The 20,924-nt window shown below is 36.5% G+C and overlaps 1 protein-coding gene across 1 annotated transcript in view; it reads right to left on the minus strand.

Moving 5' to 3' along the window:
• Positions 1 to 20,924, minus strand: part of LOC135073964 (uncharacterized) — an 86,448-nt gene that overhangs the window by 54,704 nt on the left and 10,820 nt on the right. The gene's annotated exons all lie outside the window — the stretch shown is intronic.

Consider the following 20,924-nt stretch of genomic DNA (forward strand, 5'->3'; position numbering starts at 1 on the left):
ACTATAGCTATCTCTTTCATTTGCGTGCTATTTCGTATCTTTTGTTTCACTTATCAGTTACATTTGTCAATGTGTGCAATTTGGAATAGCTCGGCACGGATTAAAATCGTAATTTCTATGAACGTAACATACACAGTAGATAAATCAAACAGTACGGAAGCTTCATACAAACGCTCGAAATCAGACTCACGCACACAGACGCACGCTTTACACGAGCTCTAAGCGAACCTCGCAGTCCATCCGTCGCGAGTGTCGCGCGCGTTGTGTTTTAATAATAATTTTATTGCATGCACTGTCCGCTGTATTTTTAAAAACATGCCACGAGTGTATTGCGTAGTATACGGCTGCTTGAACTCGGCATCTTCAAAACCAGAACTTTTATTTTTTAAACTTCGTAATAATTCTGAATTGTAAAAATTATTAAATATTACTTTTTAAATAAAGTGCTTACATCTGATTTTGTAATAGTTCTTTTTAAATTACGTAATTACGCTTTTTAACAATTTATGTGTTCTATTTGATAAAGTGATTTGCTCCGCGCGCACCACGCTTTTGTACTAAGTGATGAACTGTATTTAAAATGAGGCAATAGGTATGTGAAAGTAAGTATCCGGTATTTTATTTATGAGAATAGATCTTCTAACGGCCTCTAATAGTACTTAATCAATTTATTCGATTATGTATTCGATCATTATAGAACCTAATTAACGTTTTATTTTTTTGTTAACTACTTAGTCAATTAATTTATTCCATTAGGTATTTGATAATTAAAAAACCTAAATAAACGTTATAATAAATAAGTAAGTAAGAACCCTATTAATTTTATAAAGATTAAGAGTGCCAACCCTAACACTCAGTCGAAGTGTAGGTATTTAACTCGCCGAAAGGGCTAAGTTTCCGTACTGCTTTAGCTCATATATATACTGTGTAACATATCTATAGTTCTATAATATCATTGATTACACATAATTAAGCTAACACATTTCCCTAATTTGAGCGGGAGTATAATTGGAGGCGTTAAGTATATTCGTAATTAATTTCTAATGTTTGGTAACGAGTTGTTTAAATGTTTTGTTGTAATTTGTATGCACACCGGTTCATTTGGGAGATGATGCGGCACGCGTTTTGCAGCTGCTACCGTAAAAAGTTACAAAAGATAAAGAGCGTCGGAATAAAAGCTTTTCGCTCGCAATGCAATCTCTATCACCTATCATCTGCTCCAAAATAACAATAAAATGCACCCCGCGTCCAAAGTAGCCATATGGTCATCAGAATTATTATGCAACTTGCAATTATCCCACTTCAAAATAATCAAAATTTGACTATAGTGCGTTGTTCTTTTATGCCCTTGACATACGAACCAGAGCCCTAATGATTCAATATTCACACATTTACATTTATTATTCATTAAAATTAAATTGTAAGTAAGGGACCCTATAAGGTATGTAATACCTTTATAACCCTAATCAAATTACTTATCTGTGCCTAATAAACATAAACATCTAATTTAAAATAGTTTTTTAAAGGGTAAAACAAAAATTTCATTAATTTTATTGCTGCTAATGGTTATAAATTGATTACAATAATATCATTATAGTTTAATAAACATACCCTATTTGCCGAATTACGTATCCATATGGTTAAGTAAACGATTGTATAATATTTTATAAACATGTGGTCTAGTGGTTTTTTGACGCACAAAACGTTCTCCCTCAGTGCATTAAATGTTGGTTGCTGCATGGAATAATAATTTAAAATAATAGTACAGTCGTAAAATAACAATAGGAACGCCCCAGTTTCGTATAAAACACTACGTGCAGTGCCAATGCGCATTTTGCAAATAAAAAACCTAAAAATACTCATATACAGGGTGTTAGGTAAATGGGTATATGAGCCGACACTAGCCCATGTTAACATCCCATCCCAACTTATAATCCCAACTAATATTATAAATGCGAAAGTAACTCTGTCTGTCTGTCTGTCTGTTACGCTTTCCCGCTTAAACCTCGCAACCGATTTTGATGAAATTTGGCATAGAGATAGTTTGAGTCCCGGGAAAGAACATAGGATAGTTTTTATCCCGGTTTTTGAAACAGGGACGCGCGCGATAAAGTTTTTCTGTGACAGACAAAATTCCACGCGGGCGAAGCCGCGGGCGGAAAGCTAGTGGTCATATAAATGGTATGGTGAAGTCAGAAATTTGATATCATCATTTTAATTTTTTTAATTTTCATACAAAATAAATTTTATAAAATCCGATTTGTATGAAAATTAAAATAATTAAAATGAAGAAATCAATTTTCTGACTTCACCATACCATTTATATGACCATGTTAACATGGGCTAGTGTCGGCTCATATACCCATTTACCTAACACCCTGTATAAAAATCTACTGAAACTGCATACGAGTATAGCTGTGTCACTCTTTTCGGAGATAACCAAATATCACGGACGAGTATTTGTATGTTGAGATTCTTGAGATTGACATTTGCCAACAATAGATGTACTGCGCAAACTATACGGAAAACTCGGGAGATAGTGGAACAACAAAACTGAAAAGAGTCCAAACACGTTCATAAAACAAATCCACGGCTCGTTAACCAAAAGAGATTTGTTCAAGAAACGGGGCAGAAACTTTCCTAATCATAACTTGAATTCAATATAGCAGACCCGAAGCCTCTGGCATCGAATCATCCCGTCCCCACACCATCCCCAAGTCTTTGGGGAGAATGTTTATTTTCCGGTTGGTTACATCTGCTAGTTATAAAATTATTGGGAATCTGATCAAAACATACGTATGTAACTCATTCTGCATCATCTCTGGAACTTTTGGTCTGATCAGGCTAATATCAAGAGACAGCTGAGAAGAGAGAGCTCCTTACTGTATTATGAAACGACATTAAAATCTTAAATCAAATAAATGTAATTTAACAAATTAGCATAAATGTGATTAGTTTAATTCAGTATTAAGACTAATCGCCGACTTTGATCCTCCGAAATTGCTCCAAATATTTACAGGTACAAACAACTACAAAATGCACAAGCAATGAATGATTTAGACTCTCACATCAAAGCAGATTCAAAAAGTTATATTTGGTTCAGATTTATATCGAGATTTATGAAAATAAAAAGAGAAAGTAAATTACAAATTGCACCTAATAAAAAGGTATAATATTGATATCACGATGAAAAGGTTAAATAACGTTGAATCCACGCCGCAGGCTGCTGCCATGGTTGCCGTTTCTTTATTCTCCCTCTTGGCTTTGTCGAAAACAGATTAAGTTATTCCTTTGTAAAAGGTTTATAACGCAACTATGTTTCATTTATCATTCCCAATGATCTCACTGAATACCCAGACATAAAACACACCATTTCTATGAGAAAAACAAATATATTAAGCAAACAGCCACTTTGAGTATGATTTATCTTAAGTTCCCATAATTCATTATTACGGCAAACAAAAGGAAGCGCGGAAGAGTTGTAAAATGGGATGTCTTTATTGTTTGCTATTCTTGACTCCGGAGGAACGAAAGGACTAACGAGGGCTTAACTTCATCCGTCTGAGTATTTGCTTTGTATTATCGCTTGTTTCTCAGTTTTGTTTTGGACGTAATATGGATTAATGTCCGAGATAATGTGTTAATGCAGGCATAATCTGCTGAATTTTAACATCGCGCTTTAAACGACCAAAACAAACACACCTCGCTTTATTTAATTACTCATATTTGTACAAGCACGCATTTGTGTGCCTACTCACCGCAGTAGGAATAAATAAAGGTCAAAGGGAGAGTTATAGCTTTGATTTGAATTGGCGTAATTTTTTTCTGAATGTCATGCATGGTTTCGCTTAACTAACGGCATGTTTTCACCGAGCGCTGAAAAAAACTTTGTAAGCCAATTACCATTTTTCAGTTTGCTCGCACATAAAATAAAAAACACACTCACTATTGTTATCCGGTTCTCTTTTTAAAATCCATAAATAGCGGAGTGTGAACCAACAGCCATATACCTAGTTGGGTGTTTTCGGGCGTAAATCGGTAGCCACTCACGATGTCATAAAAGCAGAAACGACCTGGCTCCCTTTGACGCGTGTGGGAATGATTGTAAACTTTAGAAGGTGTATCACGTGTCTGAAATAGCGAATATGCATAGTTTCTAAAATTCTTTCAAAAAAGATACTGAAATCCAACTAGAAGCAAAAAGGATACAAGCGTGTAAACGTTGTATGGAGCGTGACGTCACCTAACACGCGCCCATACTAACCTTTATGGGATTACGGTTTGTTATTTTAACGTGTACAGTGACGTCACGAGATTATAATATCTGTATCTTAGGTACTTAGGGAGATCTGCCAAGCGAGTGAGAAATTAAAGCAACACACTCCTTATTGAGAAGATAGATATTTATGGGTGAATGAAAAGGAAAGCTCGGTGTTTCTTTACGAGATCAAATCAGAAATGAGGAGATCCGTAAACGAACTAAAGTCACTGACACAGCCCGACGGATTAGCAAACTGAAGTGGCAATGGGCAGGGCATATAGTACGCAGTACTGACGGCCGATGAGGCAGCAAGGTTCTGGAGTGGAGGCCACGTACCGGAAAACGCAGCGATAAAGACAGATGACCTGATAAAGGTAGCAGGAAGGTGCTGAAAGCAGGCCGCTACCAACCGTGCGATGTGGAAGTCATTGGGGGAGGCCTATGTTCAGCAGTGGACGTCCTGTGGCTGAAATTATGATGATGATGAAAAGGAAAGTCCATAAGGTGACAGGACATAGGACAGGGATTAGACGAGGATCAGCGGTGTCCATTGCGTTCAAGTTCGCCCGATTTAAAGAACCATATAATCCATATAGAAAGGATAGAAATTTATGGGTGGATGAAAAGGAAAGTCAATAGGTGATGGTACGTGACAGGACAGGGATTAGGCGAGGTCCAGCGGTGTCCAGCGCGTGTAGTTAGCATTGGGTTCAAGTTCGTCCGATAGCATCAGCGGTGTTTGTTTTGTTGTGACGTGAGCGCTGCGGGCGCCGGCACCGTCTGTAGTTCGTTCTGTGTTCGCCGACATAGAGCTAGTTGAATCGACCATAGAATTGAAATTATCTACATTATTTTTTCATAAAAAATATTTACTATTTGATTTACGCGTCACCAAGTAATCCCGAAATTATTTTGGTAGGTATAAGCGGATGTTCACGTAATTTTATGTTTTGCGTTTTTTTTTAAATTTCATAATTAAACTTTGCTTTACCCAGTAAACATGATAGTCTACTCTACTCTATCTACGAACTAAATGTAATTTATTTTGAGTACTTTTTAGGCCTTTCTAGTAAAATATGCTCTATGTTCCTTAATCCTCAATAAAAAGCCGCTGTATCTGGTTTCTTTAAACGAAACGTTCAAGAGGCTGTGGGATAAAAATTCGACCGCCTGGATGGTAGAGTCGAGCACCTCTATAATTCAATCTAAATAATGAACATGAACTCTTATTAATATCCAAATAGGGATTAAAATCAATTGACGAGTTACCAAAGCAGGTTTGCTCTACGTAGGCGTTAAACTAGATTGTTCACGACACATTATGGAGGCCGATGTTGTGTTTTACCAGTAATATTAGATGCTGACAACAATTTGAATTAAATATAGCTGTTCCATCTATGTCAGACTAAGACTGCTAACCATTTATTACGTACAATCATGTCTTCAACTGCAGATAAGTGTCTACTGTTCACATAATTGGACAACGTAGTAGGTTGTATTTGTAAGTAAAAGTTACTGTTAGGTATTCATCAGATAGTAAGTTTATAAGTGAGTCATTCATTCACGTAGGTAAAGACGTTTTCATTGATTGTGGTAGAGCTTTATTTTATGGTACAGATATCGAGTTTCTATCGTTCATTATGTTTAAATATAAAATCAATCATTTGAGTCGTAACGCAATCCTACATTTGGTTGGTTGGTACAGAAAATAAGTCTGTGAACAAAGTCTAAGAATCTGTTATTCTCATTAAATATTTCTTACGTCAAAAAGGTGTAACAAAAACTCTAGCTGAAGCATACAACGCAACTGCACGTAATTGCATGCCCCTAATTTCGTTACCATAATATTATTGTTAGACCATAATTACATCGTTATTGTTATGTTTACATTTTTAAGCTAAATATAGCACAATGAGGGGCCGCAAAGCGTGCTTTACTTCGGTTCACACCTTGCCCGTGTAATGTCATGTAGTTGATTACCTCAAGGAACATGCATTCAGCTATTTCTGTTTAAACTTGGGGTGCCACACGCAAGCAACAAATTGTTTTTCCACTAAATGTAAACTTGGCTTGACTGACAAATACGACGTGAAGTGATGGATAAGAGCAGGGTACAGCACAAAAATGCTGTAGCTTTACAAATGGCGGCACATCAAATACTGTGGTATCACTGAGTTTTATGTAGTAGTACTTAATAGAGGCGATTTCACCACTCAAGTCCATAGTAGAGCTCGCAATAAGATCGTACTAAAACGGTCGGCGGGTCAAAGAGGGACAGTAAAAAGCAACATGTAATTCTATTTGTCTAAATAAACGACAGTGTAATGTAATTTGTCGTACTACTCCACCAAAGTGTAGGTAGGAAGAAGTTAAACATTTTTAGCGTCGACAAAGTGATAAAGGTTGAAAAAATAAGTTGAGTAGGTAAATATATCGTTGTTTTTCGTCAGCGTGATGACACATTTCATGTTACCCATGATGTGTCGGTAAACAGCGGTGTAATTTTACACATACATAAGGCTTCCTTGCATAAGTAATCGATGGGTTTTTACTCGTTAGTTTAATAACTTGATTCAAAACATGCGAAAGAAAGACATTATGTAATGGTTACGAGAGGGAGATTGAAAGACAATAATATAGATGGACGCGTGGGGGTTTCTGTGGAGAGTGCTGTACTGTGTATAGTATACGCATGCGTCTGACCTCAAGCGCCTACGCACATAACTGTACGAGATTTAAAACACACCCGCGTGTGAGGCAAACGATCAGGTACTTGTCAATAAAAAAACATTGAACCACGTTGCCACCATGCGAGGCGTCTTTCGCGCCCGTCTGACTACACTTATAGCAATGTCATAATTCGAAACGGGACGTAAAGCAATTACAATTTTTCATCACCGTCAAATTACAGCTATTTTCGTATTATTCACTCATTGCATTTCGTGTACGGTCGACACGAAATTTAATGCTACGAGTTGAATAGTACCGTAATGTGGAGTTTACCAGTTTTATCGAATTTTTCTAGAAATGTCTAAGAACAGTTATGTGAAACTTTGTAAAAACAGCATTCAGCAAAACAATAGTAGGTATGTAGGCATTTCCAGATAGTATCAAGGTAATAAAGTATGCTGTCATTGAGGAATAATCTGTCATTTATGTTGTTGTCGGTACTGAAGATAAAAAAATAATGGCGGACATAAAAAGAACTAAAAACTTGCCGAGCACGATACAGCGCCCGTTGAGACGAGAGACGTTGTGATTACGAGTAATACTGGGTAATGACGTAAAAGCATTTTTAAGATCCTCTGCCACCAGCGCATCGGATATTTTATCTTATAAAAAGGAATGACGCGGTACCTTATTAGGTGCAGGTTTATGATTACACGACAGAAAGTGTACTGTATGTAGTCACTTTCGCCCGAGACCACATAACAGCAAAATAAATAACTTGTGAACGGTTTAATAAATTGCATCTTAAGTGTGCTAAAAACGAAACGCGTGCTTTGTATTGTGTTGTGATGTAGATTTATTAAGTAGTTGGTATTTTGATACCAATGTAAATAAGTGTATCAGAGTTTCTGTGCATGCAAAATTTGTTGTTCACGGAATAAGTAAGTCCAATTGGAAGTAGAGATAAAAGCTTATACGAATTACGAGTGATACCTACTTTAATGAACAGCTTTGATCTTAGTAGGAATTGCAACGAGGATAAACTTATGTTTTAATTGTTACAAATAACGTGTGCGATGAGTTTAACCTACACTATACAAAGAACTTTATCTAATCATTCAAGGATTACGACATCGCAAGAGCTCATTTTCATGATAAGATTGTAACAGACCCAACCTTCAGTTGCAAAGTTTATCAAAATATTAACTTTCATTGTAAAATAGCATCTAGTGCAACACAACTTTCATGAGATGACACAATGTTTAAGTTGCTTGATGTACCGTTTTCTGTATGTAAAGAAAAAGAAATAGACCCTCTACATTTATCGTACCTAGTGAATGTCTTTGAGAAATTCATCCAAAATAAAAGGATTGAGGACCTTCGTAGAAGGTCAATTTGTCAATCTGACGACGATCAGCATCGGGTCATTGAACTTGGCCATGATACACTACCTCGAAGGACCAATTGATTGATATTCACGTATGTATTACGCAGTCAAGAAACATTTCTTAAGAATGCTTAACAGACTACGTCCGTCGAAGATAGCATCGTTGATGCTTATTGAATTTCATTCCTTGATTATTTTCACTTTATAATAAATGGCAAAGTGCCTTTGTGTTCTTTCCCACGGTTAGCTCGACGGAAAGTAATTTGTTCTTTAGAAATTGACAAACTTACACGTAAAGATATGGTTAGATTTCTCTAATTTCATTTACCGCTTGTCGTGGCGATAATTTAATGTCTTGTTTAGTAAAATAAACTTGAGGTTGGAGCAGAGATGTCCGTTGCAGCGAAGGGCAAGGTGTCAAGTATCGCTCCCTACTGTGGCGCATTGTGTGGAACGCTGACTGTGCTTTCTCTATGTGAATGCACGAAACCTAACACCCACGCGCGGGATGGCCATAGATTAACCTGTACGGAGTTGTGTTAATGTTTGCGCAAGCTGGCTATACGATATTTTAACTAAAGAAAACATCAAGTAAGGCCCAATCCTAAATTAGTACCTAAGTAGGTACTTTTAATTCCTTCTTTTCTCTTTGCGGACTGATTGAGCCATCCAAAGTTTGGTTGTTATAAAATACGTCCTTATTTATATTGATTAAGCCATTAAAAAGTTATCATAGTGCAGCTTAGTGAAATGACACTCATGTGAATGTTGTAAAGAGAGACTAACGGATGCCTGCGTCTAGCGTTTTTCCTGCAAGTGTCGTTAAAATGCAGCATTAATTTCTCATTATTCACGTTTCTGTTGCAATGCACATTTGCACGCTAACCTATTAACAATGTGACAGATTCTGGTTTTGCATTTGCGTTCCATTATCAAGTTGGCTTGATAAATTGAAGGTAGAGTCTACAAAAACGTGGAATTTGTTAAAATTGTAAGCACTTTTACAGCGAGCTTCCATTAATACATAATTTTGCCTATGTCTTGACAGTTTAATAAATGAAAGGCTTTCAATCAATTCTATTTACTTCAGAATATATCAAACTAGCTTTCCGCCCGCGGCTTCGCCCGCGTCGAATTTTGTCTGTCACAGAAAAACTTTATCGCGCGCATCCCTGTTTCAAAAACCGGGATAAAAACTATCCTATGTCCTTTCCCGGCACTCAATCTATCTCCCTGACAAATTTTATTAAAATCGGTTCAGTGGTTTAGGCGTGAAAGAGAGACAGACAGACAGACAGAGTTACTTTCGCATTTATATATTAGTATAGATTAACTGAAAGCTTCATCAGAACTGCTTGTGTAACGTCTATAGATATAAGCTGCCAAGCTTTTATAAGTAAAAGTTTACTTCGTCTTTAAATGACTTTTGTGAAATTGACTACAAAAACTTTTTAAAAATAAGACAACGTACGAATAAGAGCTCTTTTTAATAAGCGACTCTAAGGTGATCTTAAGCCTGCGTGTGCTTTATAGCAACTGGCACGCTAAGATGCAGGGTTGTTTATATTCAAGCAGGCGAGTTCTACCCACACCCTCCTACGTGCCATTGTACGTGATCAACCTTATTTACATCACAATAAGTCGGCTTTGGCTTAGCGCCATGTCATCTTCGATAATATTCCCGTCGAACCTCTCAGTTTACACAGAATCGAGCATCTCTACATTTTGGGGGAATTTAAAGCGTGCAATATTAGTACCTAGGGATGTGGAATCGGAGATGAAGAGGTGAATTAGGATCCTTGACAACGCGACTAGATGAAAATTGAGGCTGAAAATAAGTTTTCTTTCTAGGTATTTGTATTCAGAAGTTGTAATTTTTAAGCAGTCAATCAGTGTCGTGTCACCATTTGAAATCCGAGAAACGCTATTTAGTAATCACTCGAGGGAAACTTTAAATGACAAATGTTTGCATACGGAATTACCGTTCACTGCTTAAATAAAATAAGGTGAATAGTCTAATAACCCTTTGGTAATTTTCTTTTCATTTATTTTACAAAATTTATGAAATTAAATTTCACAATAGATTAAGATTTTATAATAGCTACCGTTCATAACGTATCTCTACTACTGAATAAACATAGGACATCTGATTCTAAAACCATCAGTTCTAAAAACGTCGGAGATAATATTATTTACATAAATTAATTTATTTTTAATAATCTATTTGCCAGTGATTACCTCAGTGACCCACTGACAAGCTTAAACAAACATTGTCGCAACAGCAGATAATTTCTAATCAGAATTTCAATTGACTGAATAAAGCCGATATCAAACTCAAAAGTTAAATTGTTTATTATTGGATTCTTCTTAGAACTGGGTCAGATGCAAACCGAGAATGTATAAAGATAATCATCGAATACAAACAGACTGGTAGCTAGGTGTCAAAGTGTCGGGTGTCTGTGTCGTAATTCGATAACTTGTCACGAATCGATATCGGTTATCATGTTTGCTCGCGATAGTCGATCGGACGCATTGCGATGCATTGGCGCGTTCTACAAATATGATTGTACACGCATTACGTAATTATGGCTTCGTTAGGGAGTGTTGACATAGTCCGTTTCCGGCTTTTCATTGTGATTTATCTTCCTCTGTATTTTTATTTCCGTTGTGATTAGAAGCTAATTAAGTTCGTATATTATTATATTAACCTTGATTAATTAGAATATTTAGTATGTCGAAATGAAACGAGCAAGTAAAGTTAGCTCGATTATGTTTTATATTCAAATAAATATCTATCTGTACCAAATTTATTAAAATTGATCTCTACCTAGATAAGATAGCAATATAAAATGAATTCCACGGTCGATCGTTTGGGTAGTCATAAGCTGCTGCAGTTTCAATGCTCGATTATGCAAATTATTTTAACCCTTAACGCGTGTCGCCGCGCGTCTCCCTCGGTTCACTGGGCAGTCTGCGATCCGCAGGTGGGCGAATAACGGTCGTCACGACCCGGCCTTATGACGTTAACGCGATCGCGACCGTTCCGCGATAACCGCTGTCAAACGTGCAAGCTTCCATCGCAATAAGGGCGACTTTGGAATCAAGTGACAGCGATTTTCGCACGACTGCTCGCTATTGCTGTACGTAATACAGGTGCGACGGAAGACCGAACAAGAACAAGACACCCAGAGCGCGAATAATACCAAATGGGGCTTGCGCGCCAACATTCATCTTGTAGAATTTAACGGTTGCCCAGCATTCAGCAGTGCGACCTTTGTGACACAAAAGACCATTTTAAAATATCCCCTTTAAACCGGCCGATCTCGGTTATTATTCTACATTTTTGTTACCACAAATATTTTTTATTTGCATAAAATAATGATTTGATAGGCAGATAGTTAATTAGATACACGAACAAAATATTAAATGGTAAATAAATAGCAAATAATATGAATTATTTAGTTGGTAACTCGAACTTGCTTAGTGTGTCTCAAATTAAAATTCTGTCTGTTGGTATTTTTTAAATAATTTAATAGATAATTTATTATGGCCGTTGCGCACGATTACACAGGCGTTTGAAGCGTGCGCGGCACGTACCCGTAGCACCATAACACAACTACGGGTAATCTTACATAATTAATAAAACCTAGATGGATAGTCTTCATACAAACGCTTCGTCAAGAGTGAGGCAAAAATCTTATGTCATTAGTGTCAATTTTGTTGGGGAGTATTTTTAATACGTTTTTAATTATTTTATAACTAACAAAAACAAAACGCATCATGTACTTACTTATTTATTGAATTCAAAGTACCTACATAATTACAATAAGATAAATCGATTGAAAAGTCTCGATTTCATAAAAAAGGAAGTGTATTTGTACGGCGAACAATTGGGAAATAAATTTTCTTGTTACTGGTATCATTCCCGTATTTAATTCTTGAAAGCCAAATTCAAGCAAAATACGCGTCGAATCGTAGTACTTACTTATGAAATGTAACACTGGTCACTTTCTTTAGTTTTTCTGATGTATTTAGACACCCTTTCACAGCACAAACCTTCTTAATTAATTAAAAGTCGTCGGACGTGTTTACCAATTTTTCACTTTGACAGTTCACGTGACGTTTAGGTACGAGTAAGCCATTCTGGCTTACTAAAATCTGCCTCACCTTTCGTGCACTGACTATCTATCTAGGTTTTATTAATCTAAGCGGGTAATACATAAAACGTGCGGTCAAAAAATCGATCGAACTGTCGATCACCTCGCCTGCAGTAAAATAATAACGCTCATGCGAGTTTTAGACACGAAGGTCGACAATTAAATAGGGCTGCTCACCCTTCTGTTTGAGACTCGTTTTATGGCTTTTAATAATTTGGTGAGTAAGCTGCACGGATTGGGGAGCAGCTGTTCACCGTCACCGGGATTTAACTGTGTAAATTATTTTTTTAAATGTTTACTAAGGTGAGCGTGGTAACGATAAGATTTAATCTGGCCGGTCTCACTAAAAGACAGCCTGTATCTATAGGACAAGACATGGGAATGCCGGTAGATAAACGCCTATCAACACATGTTGCGGATAATAATTAGCTTTTGATTCTTCATTAGGATGTTTCTACAATGTATTCTTTCAAGCATCTTTCTAAAGAAACTAAAGCTTAGTTGAAAGCAAACATGCCTCAGCTATTTTTGGAACGCATTACAACATTTTATGGGATTTAAAAAGTGTTTTAAATTCAAGACACGCCCACATTACGTTTAATAGAGATTCTTATTGAATGGACTGCCAGTTTCACGTCCATAAACGGTCAATATGCGGCGCAGAATCGTCTGCCAAAGCCGAAACCAGTACGGAGTTGCGTTTGCGCCGATCCCGTGACAGGGTTCGTTCACCGCAGTAGTCGGACTGGCTCTACCGAAGCCACCAAATAAATCATCTGTTACATGAGCTTGCCGGCAAAATGCCGACATAACAAATTAATGAACCCTACCTAAGGTAAACATTACATATTCTGTCCGCGCGCCCTTACGTAAGACGCCTCGTAACGACTCAATGCAAATGCCTTTAATGATAACTTATAGTACTGTATTTTTCTTCACTCGTCGAGCTTATTATGAACTCTGCCACATGTTACTGTCGTTTATTATTTCGGGAGAACAGGAAAATTTCGTTATGTGGAAAAGATTACGGTTAGAGAATGGGTTCTCTAGGGGATTTAACATCTATACATACTCGTACATACATACCAATGAAATATTACTTGAAAGTTAAATAAAACAGTTGCACTGTTTCTATAGCGTAATTATGCTGGCTTAAACTTTTGAACAGTTTAAGTACAACATAGAACTCCAAAATGCATAATTAAATTAAAAAAGAAAGAATGATTACCGCTTAATCTTTATGTAAAAGTCGTTCCAGACTATTATTTTGCAATTTCAGCTGAAACGATTTTGAAAGTTACGACTTTAATCCGTTCGAAAGCCATTAAGAAAATTCGGGATAGGTTCACGAAACTTTCAGCAACAAAATCTTATAAAATCGCCGTTCAGGATAAGTTATGGCATCTTTTGCTGAAATAAAGCTTTATTGCCAGATCTGATATATGAATTATAAATAATAAAATAGGCAACAATGTAGTTGTCATAACATAATAATTGTGTGCCACAAAACACGGAATGTGTCATTGCACGGACGGCGTGCCGGCTACAGCCATTATTGCGCGGACGTGAAACCCTTATCTAAACCATTACGTTCGCGATCAGATATTTTCACCTTTATTTTTATGCTGTCACCCGACTGAAACAATGTTTTTATCTCTGCCATGATTCACGTTTGTTGTGCATTCAGCGAACGCGATGGAATATTTGAAAATAATAATGCAAGACATGCTAAAATTAGAATGTAGGTAGGTACGTACAACCACGTACAACACACACAACAATCTAACTAATAGGTATTATAATTTAACCAGAGATGCGGTTTCAATCTCCTCATACACCAAAATACCTGCTACACGTTATATACCTTCGACATTTAATAAATAATGAGGCGAATATGCGAAATTTCAAATTACCTCATCGTCCGTGCCGATTGTACCTTTAATGGCTCTCTCATTGTTCATACTGTCTCTAAATTCACAATCAATATTGCAGACACAAGTTGAATTTGTAATAAAGCTACAATATCGCAATTTGAGGTTTAAAATACCTGCTACGAAGCAATAGTGCGAACGGCAAGTCATGCTGCATAACAAAATCTATAGTCAGCGGGACGTACTCGGAAATTTCAATTCGATTGTCAGATCTTGTTAAAGCTGATAGTTTGATGTTCCTTGTTACGAGGGTAACAGGAATCTTGTATTCGTCGGACGTTTCTGTAACATCATTCTGTTCATCAACTAGGGCGTTGTCTGACGCTGGGGTGGTACATTCGAGCACTTTGAGCACGATCACCGAACTATTTTATGGATTCTAAATTGCTTTGGCCGTTGAATGTTGTTTGTGAACATGAACATTTCTCACGTAGTCGTATTGTTTAGCTTGATTCCATATTTTCGTTTTGTTACAGACATATCATTTGAAGGTTACAGCCAAAGGAAGTTCATTGTACGATGGGTTGAATTTTGAGAAAATTAATTTCATTTCTACTTTGTTTTTATCTCTTCGTGCTTTCATTTTTGATGATCCTTAACAAACTAGAATTACCGATTACATTCCTTTTCGTCTGACATGATATACATACATACGTTAAAAATATTCCATATCATTAAATTGATTTTTATCTGGGTGCTATCAAGACCGCTGAGTTGCGAAGATATCCGCGTGCAATATAAATGGGCTGATCGAACGGGACCCTGCAATATGGATGAGAGCGGCCTGTTTTGCCCATATTAGCCTCGCCTGCCTGTCTCCGAGCGGTAGGTGCTAACACCATACGCGTACGTGTCCCAATAAACAACGGTGCCGATAACTTTGCTGCTCGAACGCTAAAGATTAATGCTTTAAAGGTGTGCAGCGAAAAGCTTTTCCAGGATATTGATAAGATGCTATGTGGATTCTACACTAATTTGAAATTGAATCTCAATTGATAACAACAACAATTTGAAGCAGGAACAAATTGCAAGTTAACACTCTGTCATTATGTCTTACTTATAGCAATCAACATTCATGAGAATATGGAACACGTAATTGAGACGAGATGCGAGACGGACAAAATCAAATAAGCAAGCTGAGTCATTTTAAGCTCGACTGTAGTCTAGATTGAGATCTGAAGATCGCCCGATTGAATGAAATAAAACTCAAACAAAAAACAACAAAAAGTGTTTTATGGCAGTACATTCCAATCAAATCTTGATCCCGCTGCGTGCTCGGCGAAGGAATGGTGCTACATAGTTAGACTAGATAGTTTAAGTACTGTTGAATACACAATCGTGTCATCAAAATATTAGCAGAATGTCTTGATTTTTGCCATCAGGCCATTGAACTGTGGGAACTATGGTCCAGTAAATTCACAATGAATCACTAGTATCGCAACGAAAACTAGCAGAAGTCTGCTGAGCCGTCAATTTACACAGCTGCGAAACCGTTAAAGCGAGACAAACATGCATTGAAAGGTGTACCACGAACTATGGAAAGAAAAACGAGTAAGGTCAATGCCATGTCGGAGGTGTTAAGCGTCATTGTTAGTTAACAAAATACAAATTTAAGCGTATGGAAAGGTAAACTTTTATAAAATATTTAAGATCTTAATTATTTATCGTCGTGTATAAGTATTTATTATAGTAGGAACTTGGGTTAGGAAGTTCATAATTACCCTGTTAGTAAATCATTTGCGTACAGGATATTGCGTAGGAAGCCAATGACTAAATTATGTCCTTTCTCTTCCTGATATGATTGCATCACATTCCCACGGCTTATAATAACGTCATCTGTTGTCGCTGGACCATTAACAGAAACAGTGGTTTCAAATAACATCAGATTTAGTGCACATGTTGCACTTCTATTATTGTAAGCTCTCTGTTATGATTTATTGCCTTTTAATTTCTAATAAGGAAAATTTGTTTACAGAAAAGACATTTGGTATTTTGTTACTTGTAGCTGACATAATTTTACGACGATATTTTAGATTGGTGGGACTGATCATGTCATTGATATCCATTAGTGGATGATAATTTATCGTACATGCAACCGTACGAAAATTAACAGACCGAATTTTGAGCAGACACAGTTTAGTACCTAAATGAGCTAGAGTTATTGATTTCCGAGAACATTCCGATCCTTCCGCATAACCAAGTTCGCGGCTGCACAGCAATAAACGCTATTTGCAGAAGCCACAAAACTGAATTGTAATGCAAGCTTAACTAGTCGGTCACGTGCGCTAGGAATCGAGTCAATAATTAATGCCGGTTTATAGTTTCCATCAGCTGTAACCTCACACTACACACAATACTAATCATCTCGAACCCGCACTTACGAGAAACCGGCCGTGCAGTGTTTATGCCCTTGGCCGTAATTTTATAGCCAGAATCGCCTTTTAAAAGCGCGGCAAACGATTGCAATTTTATTCTCAGAAGCAAATTGATATCATACATGTCTTTTTGTTATGCAATTGTACGGCAGCTTATGATTTGGATTGTACTTTTATTAAGATTGCTGTTAAATTGATGTCTTGGATTCGATGTGAAATCATATGCATAAATTGCCGTTCAAATATGTATTTCAGAAAATGTCTCCTGCTTTGGTGGTGAACTGGTGATACGTGAATTTTAAACTAAATTACAAACAAAAGAAAAGATTTATTTTATAGCTATATCCATCAGTGCAGGTCTTCTCTAGGGATGCGATCAAAAAAATGGTTATCTATCTGGCGGAAACTTAACACGGCGCCGCGTCTTTCCATTCTATACATAGCCAGAACGCAAGGGTGTGAAACTAATCGAGTATAGTTTGGATGTGACTTTTTTTACTAAGCTCCTCCAAACTATACACGACCAGTACGCATACGCTGCGTACTGCTCGCGTATACTTTGTAGTGACTTAGGTCAATTATCTTACTCCAAAATATACATCGTCAGTACGCATACGGACTAATCATGTATGTATTGTAATAAGTTCGCGATTACAATGTATACGCGAGTACTTAGTTGCATGCTCGTCATTTTGACTTATTTACCTCTCTTTCTATTGAATCAATTTCGACACGTGCCATTGTTTTTGATAAAGAGCTTTTTGGTGTTTCATATTCTGCCATAGAAAAGATATTTGTTTTGGGGCTGAATAACTCTTAAATTAAGAATTATGTATGTCAAAATGATTTTTGTTCTTGAGATAAAAGCATATAAATAAAAATAAATATCCCTGGACATTTTACACTGCGCTTCTAGTCCCAAACTAAGCAAAGCTTGTACTATGGGTACTAGATAACGGATATAAACATACTTAAATACTTTTTTTGTAAATACATACTTATTATACATAGAAGACACCCAGTCCAATACAAACAAATATCAAAATATGTTCATGCACACAAATTAATGTTTGTACTGTGCGGGAATCGAACCCGCTACCTCCGGAACAGTTATCCGTTTCGAACCACTACACCGAACGGTCGACAATTTTAGTTAATAATGCACGTTTAACTTTCTTCATTCACTCTCACTAATAAATAATTGTTATTTATTGAGAAATCTACCTAATCAATTTAATTTCAGAAACCACTTACATTAGTGTTATAAATCTAGATTTATTATAATAATATGTAGATTCAGTAAAATAATAATATTTTATGTAATAATTAATGAATTTAAAAATGGCATCACCGTACGTGATCTACATAGGTAGTTCTTATTTCTAATAATAATAATAATAATAATAATAAAATAACTTTATTAACACACATTATGAATACAATGGTTAAAATAAAACGAAAAAGACAAATGTATGTTAATAGGGCGCCTGCTCAGTTTTAGTTGGGACACCTTGTAGGATGTCCCAACACTGATTTTCAGCAGGAAGCCCTATCAGCTACTGCGCATCCCTACCGGCGAACCTGGTGTTAGAAGAAGAAGTAGAAAAATAAATTAATGTATTAATTTATATTTAAAAATTAGAACAGCACAGAAGGGATACGCAGTAACATTAGTCGCGGGGTACGTGGACACGAATATAAACTACCAATAACCAATACATTAAAACACAGACACAATACACACGAGACAGTTACAAGGAAGAAATTATTTAAAACATTTAACATAATTTTTTAGAATAAAACCCCACTTCTATTAACGTACATAACAATAAAATTGTACCAGTCCTATGCCTTCTCCTCTCTAATCTCGAGGACAAAGCACGAGCATAATATCTAATAAATGTAATAATTTTAAATACAATTCCATATTTTATTAAATCAAATAAACTAAACACACTCTAGTCAACTGTAAGTGGTGTAGTATAGTTTGGAGCGAAGACGGAATCCATCCACGATACAAACTATACACGATCAGTACGCAAAATTCGTGTATAGTTTGTAGTGACCGACTTACAAAGAGACACTCCAAAATATACACGAGCAGTTTCCTATGGGTGCGTTCTGGCCATGTATAGAACGGAAAGACGCCACGGCGCACAGTAGTTTGAATTTAAAAATAGGTGGACATACGATCGAAAGTCATAATTTCACTGAAACAAAAATTGTTTTGGATAGCATTTTGAATGCTGATCAACATTTGTCATTATGCATTTTTCGATAAAACGAGCCTTTCATGCTTAAAAAAAATATGACAAGAAAATTTGTATGGAGAAAAATCTTTTTTATTTTTTTTCTGGCTACTGTTGCAAACTGTAGCGGTCAAACCTTATGTAGTCGTAAGTATCTATGGTGCCTAACATTACTACATAAATACTTTTTGCGGGCACGCGCGGCCAAGCGAGTAATGGACATGCAAAATTTTAAATATTTTTATTTATTCATTATTGATTTTAATGCACTTAAAGTAATTATTAATAGATAAATATACTTAGTCTAACTTACTACAGCCCCCTATTACCTCATTTCATGCTAAAGCCTTTCAAACTAGAACCTAAGTTTGTAGGTACTGGTAGTCTAAGTTGTTTTTATTGTCATTATAATATTCACTACTGGTCTACTGGTTATCGTGTAAGATAGATTAGGTAGATATCAACCCTTTACCTAGGTATATACCTACTTCTTGGCACTTATAATACCGACATACATGATTAAAAAAGTCTTCAAGCAAGAACCCTTGACTTCAATGCTTATGAAAGATTTTTTAACTTTCTAGAGTAGTCCTGAATAGATCCTTAAATCATTTTGACTGTAATAATCGATTACAGTAGGTAGCGGAACTGTAATTTCCAGTTCTTCGGTTGAATAGTCTTATACGTACTTTCGCAAAAATATTCTTTTTTTTTTGGCTCCTTTAAAGAGGTGTAAGTTTCTTTCCCTTCGTCTAAAAAGATAACGTACATAACACCTTTATAAGTAGCCTCAAACATAAAGCATAAAGCATACCTTTACCCAATCATCGAACTGAGAAAAATCTGAAATCCGACATTTATCACCTTCTTCCATTCATGTCTTCAATTATTATCTTCGTTCGAAAAACAATCAAAAAAGATATTTTAGCCTATTCACTTATTTTGATCAGAGTGTTTAAAATAATCAAAGTCACTCACATACTTACTTTTTCCGAAAGAATCCAATAGGCAGGTTTGCAGTACACCAAAATGTTATCACATTATCTGCACCATGTAACAGCAGTTTTTGTGTACGTTAGCTGGCATATAAAACTATAGGAGAGGTGTACATAATAGATCTGCAATAATGTGTGGCAATACGGCTCGGAAACGTGGCCTCTCAATATAGGCCCTTATAAATAAGCTCAAAATTGCACAACGTGCTATGGAGAGGGCTATGCTCGGTGTTTCTTTACAAGATGGAATCAGAAATGAGGAGGAGATCCGTAAACGAACCAAAGTCGTTGACATAGCCCAACGGATTAGCAAGCTAAAGTGACAATGGGCAGGGCACATAGTACGCAGAACTAATGGCCGATGGGGCAGCAAGGTTCTGGAGTGGAGGCCACGTACCGGAAAGCGCAGCGTAGAACGTCCACCACACAAGGTGGACCGACGACCTCATAAAGGTAGCAGGAAGGCGCTGGATGCAGAGCACCACCAAGCGGCCATTGTGGAAATCATTGGGGGAGGCCTATGTTCAGCAGTGGACGTTCTATGGTTGAAATGATGATGGATGATGAATAATGTGTAGAAAAGGGTTACGGATATTTCCATTTATGATGGAATTATTTGACTAACTGAATGGAGAGCCATAAAAATGAATTGTTTACTATATGGTTTGAAACCCTTACTGAACCCATTACCTACTGTAATCGATTATTACAGTCAAAATGATTTAAGGATCTATTCAGGACTACTCTAGAAAGTTAAAAAATGTTTCATAAGCGTTGAAGTCAAGGGTTCTTGCTTGAAGACTTTTTTTAATCATGTATGTCGGTATTATAAGTGCCAAGAAGTAGGTATATACCTAGGTAAAGGGTTGATATCTACCTAATCTATCTTACACGATAAC

The sequence above is a fragment of the Ostrinia nubilalis genome, chromosome 8, assembly GCF_963855985.1.
Source record: "Ostrinia nubilalis chromosome 8, ilOstNubi1.1, whole genome shotgun sequence".
Classification (NCBI taxonomy): Eukaryota; Metazoa; Arthropoda; class Insecta; order Lepidoptera; family Crambidae; genus Ostrinia; species Ostrinia nubilalis.